This window comes from Rhinopithecus roxellana, chromosome 17, assembly GCF_007565055.1.
Source record: "Rhinopithecus roxellana isolate Shanxi Qingling chromosome 17, ASM756505v1, whole genome shotgun sequence".
In the NCBI taxonomy this organism is placed as follows: domain Eukaryota; kingdom Metazoa; phylum Chordata; class Mammalia; order Primates; family Cercopithecidae; genus Rhinopithecus; species Rhinopithecus roxellana.
In genome coordinates this window covers 8339329-8350456 of record NC_044565.1, presented here as the reverse complement: position 1 = coordinate 8350456, position 11128 = coordinate 8339329, and the positions used below count along the sequence as shown (strand labels likewise).

Here is an 11128-nt window from a genome sequence, read left to right as displayed (position 1 = left end):
AATGGGGAGTTGTTGTTTAATGGATATGAAGTTTCTGTTTCAGAATATTTTTAAAAGTTCTGGGAATGGATGGTGGTGATGGTTTTCCATTGTGAATGTATTTAATGCCACTGGATTATGCACATAAAAGTGATTAAAATGGTAAACTTTGTTATATATGTTAAATTGTACATATATTTATGTATATTTTATATATTTTATGTAATTATATATAAATATGTATATTTAATTATATATTATATTAAACATATATGTTATATATATTATATATATAATTTTTAAAAATATTCACGTATTTATTCTCAGAACATACAAACTTATCTTCTCAGAGAATAGAAAACAGAGATTTCACTCAGTGACAAAGATGGACACAGCCAGTTCACCCTGTCCCCCCATCTACTTAGAAAATCCCCTGGGGGAGGGATGCCTAGAGCACATAGCACCCCTTGGTGCGGGGCTGTGCACAGGTCTAAAGGCGCTCGACTTTACCATCCAAACAGGAAAACAGCTGTCCAGATGACAGTAAGATTCCACTGTCCGTAATCTTCATTGTGCCAGGTCCCCTGGGGCATCTAGGGCAACAATGCTGCTGCAGTTTATACAGTTACACAGTCCAGTCTGTGCCAAAGAAGGTCCCATCAGGCAGCCAGGTTTCTGTTCAGTCTGGGCAGCAATGCCAAATGGCTGTCCCCATAGCCTGGCATGAGCTGATGGCCCAGTGCAATCCCAAAGCAAAGAAGGGCAGAGCTGGGCCAAAAAGCTGTGGTAATTTCCTCTCCCTGCCTCCAACAGCGTTGTCCTCTCCTTTTGCAGCCCCACATGCAGGCTTCCTGACCTGAGGGTCTGGGCTAGCGAGTCTGATTGTTTTCCTAAGCCCCCATAACACAAGAATGAGGACCTGGAAAGAGGGATGTGAGGTTTCTGAAGAACAGGCATCAGGCAGCTTCGGAGATGCCCTCAGCCCACAGGAAGAGTGCTGTGTCAGGCAAAGATGGTCTCTTTTTGGCACTTCTTGGTGAGGATGGTGCCTGGCTTATGCTGGGCATCTGGGTTGTTGGCTAGTTCGGGGGGACAGGAAGACACTGGGCTTTCCAGGATGGTTTGCTTCAGCTCGTAGAACACAGCAGAGTCCTCTTTTGTGAGGAAGGTGATGGCCACCCTACTCTTGCCTGCTCGTCCCGTGCAGCCAATGTGGTGGATGTAATCTTCAATATTTTTGGCCATATCATAGTTGACAACCATAGACACATCTTGGATGTCAATACCATGACCAGCCACATCTGTAGCCACCAAAATATCCTTGGCCCCAGCCTTGAGGTTGGAATTTTAATAATCCACGTTCTTTAAGGGACACCTCCTCCATAAAGCTTTCCTTTATCTCACTAGGTGCCACCATAGACTCATTTATCCAACCAATATTTACTGAGCACTTATTTTGTGTTTGGGCATTGTTCTCAACTTTATAGATACAAGAATGACAAAAATAGATGGAAATCTCTGCTTACATTCCAGTGAGATGAAAACACAGAGTAAACACAATAATAAGTAGGTCCCCCTCCATAGATAGAGAAAATAAGCCAAGTGATGCACAAGAGGATGACTAGTGGGCACTTCAGATGGGAGGTCCAAGAAGGTCTCTCTGAGAGGGTGATGTTATAGTAGAGATCTGAAGCATGGGAAAGAACCAGCCATGCAAAGATCTGGAGGCTGATTCCAGAAACAACAATCAGCCAGTGCAATGCCTAAAGGCAGGAATCACTGAGAACAAGAAGAATGAGCCATGTGCCTAGAAAGAAGTGAATGATGGGCAAGGTCAAGAGATTGAGTCAGCTGGAAATCTCTGGCATTCCTCTTCTTTCTTTAATGGAATGCCAACTTCCCCTCAGAGAACTGTTTCTTGCCTTTCTTTGGTTTGAGTGTGTCCACAGAATTCATGTGTTAGAAATTTAGTCCCCAGCATGGCAGTGTTGGGAGGTGAGGCCTTTTAAGATTCGATTAGGTGGTTAAGAGGGATTAATGCCGCTTTCTTGGGACTGTGTTAATTCTCGCCATAGTGAGTGAGTTATTGCTGTCTCAGGACTGGATTAGTTACCCCAAGAGCCAGTTGTTATAAAGTGAGGCCACCCCTTGTGTTTCACCACTTTTGCACACACTCGCTTGCCCTGCCACTTTTGTACCATGTTATAATACAGTATGAAAGGCCTTGCTGGAAGCCGTTGCCATGCCCTTGAACTTCCTGACTTCAAAAACCATGAGCCAAATAAACTTCTGGGTTTTGTTGTTGTTTTTGTTTTTTATTGAGATGGAGTCTTGCTCTGTTGCCCAGCCTGGAGTGTGCAATGGCACAATCTTGGTTCACTGCAATCTCTGCCTCTTGGGTTCAAGCAATCCTCCCACCTCAGTCTCCTGAGTAACTAGGATTATTGGCATGCACCACCACGCCTAACTAACTTTTTTCGTATTTTTAATAGAGACAAGTTTCCACCATGTTGGCCAGGCTGGTCTCGAACTTCTGAATTCAATTCATCTGCCCGCCTTGGCCTCCCAAAGTGCTGGGATTACAAGGCATCAGCCACCAGGCCCAGCCTTAAACTTCTGTTTTTTATAAATTATCTAGTCTATTGTATTCTGTTATAGCAACAAAAAATGGACTAAAACACTCCCGTTTGGGGGTCACATGGTGTGGGTGGTGCTGATCCTACTCCAACTCTAAATGGGCACATTGCCACCGAGAATATTCCACTCTCTAGGCCACAGTGATTGACTCAGGGAGAGGCTCATGATCCAAGCTGGACTGATGAGTGTCATCCCTAGCTCTTGGGAAGGAAGAGCTGAAACAGCAGGCACTAAGAACCATGTGAGCCTCAAGCTGCCTGAAGCCACTGTGTAGAGAAAGTCAGGCCAATAATAAAATCAGCACAAAGAAAAAAATATCCAAGAGATAGAAACAGCAATAGCATTTTGACTAACACTGAGCCCCTGGATATAACCATGCCTGAAGTTTGACCTACATCTACACTTCGCAGTTTATGTGAGCTTCCCTTTCTTACTAATGCCAATTTCAGATGAGTTTCTGTAACTGTCAGCTGAAACAATACCTACAAATTCAAGGTTGGAGAGCTCACATAGTTATTTCTCCTAACTGTGGGGTTCTTGAGGGAAAGAGCTGGATCTTACTTTTTATTACTCAGTGCATGGACACTTAAGTGTGGGGATTTAAGAAGTGCTTGTGAATTAAATAAAACTAAAAGAGATGGCAAAGGCTAAGGCAAAGAACAGAGTGGCCATAGGGATAAGAGTAGAGGGGACCCCTGGGGCATAACAAGTGATTTTTGTGACCCAAGTATGTCTTTTTCAGAAAAATATTACCAAGTACACTTTTGGAGTCCTGAATTCAAATTCTGATACTTGCTATCCTCATGTCTTTGAGTAAATCATGTAAGATTAATAAAAGGCAGTTTGATCATCTGTAAAACAGAGGTAACATCTACCTCAGGTAACATCACCTACCTGAAAAGAGCGTAGGAAGTCAACAGATATGTCTGTGAAGGTGCTTAGTGTTCTTCATACCAATATTTGCCCCCATATTTTTTGAGTTCCTGCTGTATCTCAGGCATTGTGCAAGGGCCTGGAATTATGGTAACGAAATAAAATAGAAATGGTCTCTGTCCTTATGAAGTTACAGTACGATGGCAGATAAATATTCAAATAATCACACAACTGAGTCTTTCATTACAATTTTGACAAGTGCCATGAAGGAGAAATGTGGAGTAGCGGAGGCTGATCCAGTCTTGGGAGCTGGTCAGAGAAGACTTGCCTCAAGCAATGACACTTTAACTCAGTTCTAAAGGGGAAGGAGAGTTCTGTTCACTGCCCTAGGGCAGGAATAGACTTCCCAAGTGTAGGAGAGAAGCTGCTCTGCTGGAGCAGAGCCAGGAGGGACAAGGGCAGCTCCAGATGAGGCTGGAGAGGGGATGTTACCTCATCAAGCAAGGTATGGGAAGAACTTTTGACTTTATCCATTGTAGGCCACTGGATGATGATGATGATGATGATGATGATGGCTGGGACAGTTGGATGAGATGGCAGTAGATATGGAGAGAAGTGAGTAGGTTCAAGAGACGTTAGGAAAGTAGACCACATAGGATTTAATCATTATCAGGAAGAGGCAGTGGCAAGACAGAGTAGGTTCAAAAAGATTCCCAGATTTCTCAAATAAGCCATTGGAACTTGATGGTCCTTTGCTGAGGTGGGAAGGGCAGAAGGAGGCATCAGTTTGAGAAGTGCTATGGTTTGAATATTTGTCCCCTCCAAAACTCATGTTGAAATTTAATCTTCTATGTGGCAGGATTGAGAGGTGGGGACTTTACAAGGTGACTGAGTCATGAGGGCTCTTCATGAATTAATGAATTCATGAGTTAATGGATTAATGGGTTATCATGGGAGGGCAACTGGTGTCTTTAGAATAAGAGGAAAAGAGACCTGAGCTAGCACGTTAGCATGCTCAGCCCCCCACCAGATGATGCTCTGCTCTGCTTTGGGACTCTAAAGAGTTCCCACCAGCAAGAAGGCTGTCACCAGATAAGGCCCCTTGACCTTGGACATCTCAGCCTTTGTAACTGTGAGAAATAAATTACTTTTCTTTTTTAATTACCCAGTTTCAGATATTCTGTTATAAGCAACAGAAAATGAACTAATACCAGGAATAAATCTGTGAGTGCAGTTGGGATCATATTCCAGTTGTGGAGCCTGTGTGGTTTCTAAGAAGAGGCGAGTAAACACCATGAGCAAAAGGGTTTATAGTTCAGAGAAGAAAGTTCTAAACATGTTATACACTCTGGAATTGCTGGATATAGGTGGTACTTGAAGCCAACAGGGAGGATGGACAATATCCCTAATTTAGGTACTGTAGCCTCCCAAGTAGCCCTGCAGAGCAACACTGCCCTGACACTAAAAGGTATTCTGTGCCTCCCAAATGGAGCATTCAAGGGCAGCAGAAGGGAAATCAGGCCAGAAGGATGATAAGGTCATTGGCACTTGTGCTCAGGCCTTGCTGGTCCATGTACTCGAGCCTCTTTTTAACCCCCTTTGTGTACTACCTTCACTGCAGTCAGGTTTTTTTTTTTTCTTTTTTCCTTTTTTTTTTTGAGATAGTCTCACTCTGTCACCCAGGCTGGAGTGCAGTGACACGATCTTGGCTCACTGCAACCTCTGCCTCCTGGGTTCAAGCGATTCTCCTGCCTCAGTCTCCTGAGTAGCTGGGATTATAGGCATGCACCACCACGCCCAGCTAGTTTTTGTATTTTTAGTAGAGACGGGATTTCACCATGTTGGTCAGGCTGGTCTCGAACTCCTGACCTCATGATTCGCCCGCCTCGGCCTCCCAAAGTGCTGGGATTACAGGCCTGAGCCACTGCGCCCGGCATGTTTCTGCAGAATCTCTTAGCTTCAGTGCCAATGCAGCGACATTAGTGCAACAAGCTGCAGGAGTGGCAAGGCCCTCAGCTCAGCCACCCACTGGTTATGGCAGTGTGGACGAGTCACTTCACTCCCAGGAGCTCGGTGCCCTCTTCACTGAGATTGAAATCCTCAATGCCTGCACAGGTTTCCTCCACTCCAGACTACCACATAGTTACTGAACTTTGAGTGAGCTTGCCCTGAAACACTGCAAAACATCATGTTGTACCAATTTTTAAGTTTTTACAACGCAATACATGTGATTTTTTCTGAAGTTCAAAACGGGTAAATGTTTTCACGGTTCTCATTTTCTCCTTTAGCAGCAGGCAAGGGAGAATCTTTCCCTACATTTATAGGAGATGAAAAATAACCCAGAAAGCAAATCCTGCTTTTGTTTTTGTTTTTGTTTTGAAACGGAGTCTCGCTCTCTCGCCCAGGCTGGAGTGCAGTGGCCAGATCTCAGCTCACTGCAAGCTCCGCCTCCCGGGTTTACGCCATTCTCCTGCCTCAGCCTCCGGAGTAGCTGGGGCTACAGGTGCCCGCCACCTCGCCCGGCTAGTTTTTTGTATTTTTTAGTAGAGAAGGAGTTTCACCGTGTTAGCCAGGATGGTCTCGATCTGCTGACCTTGTGATCCGCCCATCTTGGCCTCCCAAAGTGCTGGGATTACAGGCTTGAGCCACCGCGCCCAGCTCTTGTTTTTTTAAAGTTTAAATCACATCCAAATTTTGGGTTCAAATTGTGTAAGGTAAGATAAACCAAATTATATTATTTTAAAAAAACACTCATATAGAAATATGAGTGTATTTCTAGAAGCACGGTTATGTTAAAATAAACATTATTTTAAAGGATGCAAAAAAAAGGGGTATGGACAAGATCCAATAAACAGGTTATACAAAGCAGGGGCACACCAAAGGCCCTCAACAAGCATCATTCCTCCTTCTCCCCTGCTACCTCCAGTGAGGATACTCACCTCTAAATCTAAATATCTATACTGAGAAAATAACCCCATACATATACAACAGGGTTAGATGTGAAAACTAAAGAAGAAAATTATCAATTACTTAACACCTAGTCTGGTATGCTGTAGGAGTTAAATTATTGTAACCTTCATTCATTCGACGGAAATAGGAACAAGAACACCCCAAAAGTCATCTGAGAGTGACTCCCACATCTCCTACCATAGCCTGGAGAAAGCTGGGCCCAAATTTCTGCCTATGCAAATTCAGTATGTTAATATTGTTAAATCACAGGAGGAAATTCTTCTCCCCAATCAGAAGCCCTCAAGTTCCTCCAGGTTTATATTAAAGGGATTACAATCCATTTCCTTCCTAATACGGCTAATGCGCTATGGGAAGCCCTCAGGCCAGGGATTAAAGCATTTATGCCTTTAATTAGGAGCAACTCTTCCCTTAAAGCCTGAAACACAAACAGCAGGTCGACACTACAAAGGCCTCCTCCCTAGCGCAGTGGGGATATTGCTCCTTCTCCAGGAGCCTGGAGCCTCCAAGAGCTTAGCAAACACTGCCTTTCCCAAACGAGATGTCTTAGCCAGGAGGGCCCTCATCAGAAATAGGAACCCCTTCACCTGAAGAACAAACAAACAAAAAACAGATCTTGAGTTAATTCAGGATCAGCCCCTGCCGCACAGCAGGGAAGGCGAGAGGAATCCATTTCGTTAAGGGGCCCTGCGGAATCAGCACATCTCCAGGAGGGATCCGGGACGCTGATTGTCCCACCGCTGCAAACACACTGGGTCATTAGGTTTCAAGTGGATGGCTCTGAAAATTAAGACGTGATTGTGCTTCGGAGAGGTCTGTCCTCAACTGGATGCCTTCAGGAGCCCCACACACAGGGTCTGTCATCCTTTTCCATTCTAGATTCATAGAAACTAGCTGGGTCACCTAGCACAGGGTTTCTCTAAGGGCAGCCCAATGACCCTCTTCTTCAGAGTCCCATGGGATACATATTAAAATCCAGATTTCTGCTGCCACACTTGTGTCAGAATCTTTGGGAAATGAAGCCAACCCTGGACTTTTAACAAGCTTTATTGGAGATTCTGTGATTCTTACGCATGGGTAAGAGGACCATGGCTGGGCCACCCCCACTGTTTATAGATGGGGGAGCTGAGGCCCAAAATCTTCCAGGGTTGGACAGAGGCAGACAGCCAATCAAGGTCCGGTCTGGGATGCTTTCGGGGTGGTGAATGTGCACAGTACCTGAGAAATGATAGCCGAAAGAACCTGTGAAATTGTTAAACTAAGAACTCGGGACCTTTTGCTTCATTTGTTCAACACACAAGTATTGACTGTCTTTGGTGAGTGAGGCATGGTGCTAGGTGCTGTGTGTGTGTGTGTGTGGTCATAGGAAGGAAAGTGTTGGTGGATGATGATAAAAGATGAGAAACGCTGTGTTCCTGCCATCCAGCACTTTACACACTGGGAGGGACAGGAAGCAGGAAGTGTCCAAAGAAAGCACATGCAGGGAAGTGCAGAGGCAGGCCAGGGTCATCTGGAGTTGAGGGAGACTGAAGAAATGGCAGAGAACAGGTAGCGATGAAATCAAGTGTTAGATAAGGAGCATCCTTCTCTTGTCCAAATTTGGTTCATCCCTGAAGCCTCAGCCACTGCCTGGCTTCTGGTGGGAACCACTTCCTGATTGCTCATTCTCACCCACATCCCTTTTCTCTAACATTCATGGCACTTCAGCAGATATTTGTCACTTACTTTATGCCATGTCCATGTCTTTGTCTAGTTGTGGTTTTTTTTTTTTTTTTTTTGCTTCCCCCACAAAAAAAAATTTTTGAACAGCCTTTTTCCTCTTGACTTCCTCTGAGCCTGCTAGACCCTTCATAATGCTCTTTGATTGTATAGGGGATATTTAAAAGTCAGGCTGGAAAGGCATCTGGGGCTGTGCAATGAAGACCTTCAGTGCTGGACTTTCATGGGGGAGGCTGAAGGCAGAGAGGAAAAAGTTTTAGAGTCAGATGATTTTGCACTCGAACTCAGCTTACCACTTACAAACTGTGTGTCTTCAAGTAAGTTACTTATATTCTCTCTTCAGTTTCCTTCTGAAGTGGTAAAGTAGGGCTAAAAATGCCTGCCGTGCAGGAGAATAAAGTAAAACTCTGGGAATACCCTGCCCAGCCCAGTGCCTGATATAGAGTACATGCTCAATAAGTGAGAGTGAGCATGGAACATGTCACTCAACAGTAATATGACGCAAGGGACTTTTCAAGAAGACCTGTGGGGTAAGTATGGGGCACAGACAGGAAAGAAGAGAATGCAGAAGAAATGACGGCCAGGCATGGTGGCTCACACCTATAATTCCAGTACTTTGGGAGGCTGAGGCAGGTGGATCACCTGAGGTCAGGAGTTCAAGACCAGCCTGACCGATATGGTGAAACCCTGTCTCTACTGAAAAATACAAAAAATTAGTTGGGCATGGTGGCATGCGCTTGTAGTCCCAGCTACTCGGGAGGCTGAGACAGGAGAATTGCTTGAACCCGGGAGGCAGAGGTTGCAGTGAGCTGAGATCACGCCACCGCACTCCAGCCTGGGTGACAGAGTGAGACTCCATCTCCAAAAACAAGAAATGACAACAGCCAGAGGCTCCTACAACTCCCCAGGCACTTGAGAATTGACTGAACATTCGGTAGTAACAGTAACAATAGGGCAATCCTCTGTGCTGGGTACTGTCCTGACAGCTTTATGTGGATTTAATTCACTTAATCATCACCCTAGGCCGGGCGTGGTGGCTCACGCCTGTAATCCCAGCACTTTGGGAGGCTGAGGTGGGTGGATCATCTGAGGTCAGGAGTTTAAGACCAGCCTGGCCTACATGGAGAAACGCCATCTCTACTAAAAATACAAAATTAATCAGGTGTGGTGGTGCATGCCTGTAATCTCAGCTACTTGGGAGGCTGAGGCAGAAGAATTGCTTGAATCCGGGAGGCAGAGGTTGCAGTGAGCTGAGATTGCGCCATTGCACTCCAGCCTGGGCAACAAGAGCGAAACTCTGTCTCAAAAAAAAAAAAAAAAAAAAAAATTAGCCGGGCATGGTGGTGCGCACCTATAATCTCAGCTACTCCAGAGGCTGAGGCAGAAGAATTCCTTGAACCTGGGAGGCAGAACCTGCAGTGAGCCAAGATTGTGCCGCTGCACTTCAGCCTAAGAGACAGAGCGAGACTCCATCTCAAAAACAAAACAAAACAAACACACAAACAACAACAACAAAAAAACTCTAACTCTATTATATATATATTATATGTATTTTTTATATATTTTTATATATATATTTGTATATTTTTTATATGTATTTATATATATATCTCCATACATACATGGAGAGAGAGACATTTATTATAGGAATTGGCTCACATGAATATGGAGGATAAGAAGTCCCACACTTTGCCATCAGTAAGCTAGAGAACCAGGTAAACTGGTAGTGTCATTCAGTCTGAGTCTGAAGGTCTGACTCAGACTGAATGACACTATGTACATAAGGAGCACCCATGTACATAAGGGCCAGAGAAGCACCCATGTACATAAGGGCCGGAGCACCCATGTACATAAGGGCCGGAGAAGACAGATATCTCAGCCTGAACAGCAAGACAGCAAATTTGCCCTTTTTCTGCTTTTTTGTTGTATTTAGGTCCCCAGTGGATTGGGTGACACCTGTCCACATTGAGAAGGGTATTCATCTGTACTTGGTCTACCAATTGAAATGCTAATCTCTTCTGGAAATGCCCCCAGAGACATACCCAGAAATAGTGTTTTGCCAGCTATCTGGGCATCCCTTAGCCCGATATTTTTAAAACAATTAACCTCTGTCATCAGAGGCAAGCTGAAACATAAAATTAGCCATCACAGTAAATAACTTGCTCAGGTTCACACACAGTCAAGTGACAGAAGGAAGATTCCAGCCTCAGCTGCCAGGAGTCAGAGTTCACACTTTCAACCACAGTGTCTATGGCCTCTGCATACCTGGTGAGTAAAAGGTCTAAAGAGGGCAATCTATATGCTGGAATTTGGGGGATGGTTTTTATTTTAAACAATTTCTAAAACATTCAAAGAGAAAAGTGGCTCCTGATCTGGAAGCTCTGGTGTTCTATGGGGCATAAAGAATTCAGAGCATCAACATCAAACAAGACCATTGTGACCATGATGGATGAAGACAAAAACAAGACTCCTCCATAGCCATGTCTCAACACAGACAAAACATGAACATTGTCCAAGACAGACACAAAAATAACCAAAAACTTCCTATCCAGCCTAATGGTAACTGCTGCTGCTTTAGCCTTGATTTTTTCCTCCTGCCTGATAGGTAAGAATTATTAGACCAGGCACGGTGGCTCATGCCTGTAATCCTAGCACTCTGGAAGGCCCAGGCGGGTGGATCAACTGAGGTCAGAAGTTTGAGACCAGCCTGTCCAACATGGTGAAACCCCATCTCTACTAAAAATACAAAAATTAGCTGGGAGTGGTAGCAGGTGTCTGTAATCCCAGCTATTTGGGAGGCTGAGGCAGGAGAATCGCTTGAACCCAGGGGGCAGAGGTTGCAGTGAGCCGAGTTGCACCACTTCACTCCAGCCTGGGCGAAAGGGCGAGATGCCATCTCAAAAATAAGATCACAGAATTACATCTGCATCTAGAGCAAAACCTGACTCTCTTA

At 44.7% G+C, this 11128-nt stretch overlaps 1 pseudogene; it reads right to left on the bottom strand.

The window, feature by feature from the left end:
- Positions 1-981: 981 nt before the first annotated feature.
- On the bottom strand, positions 982-1323 carry LOC104674183 (annotated as a pseudogene).
- Positions 1324-11128: the final 9805 nt, after the last annotated feature.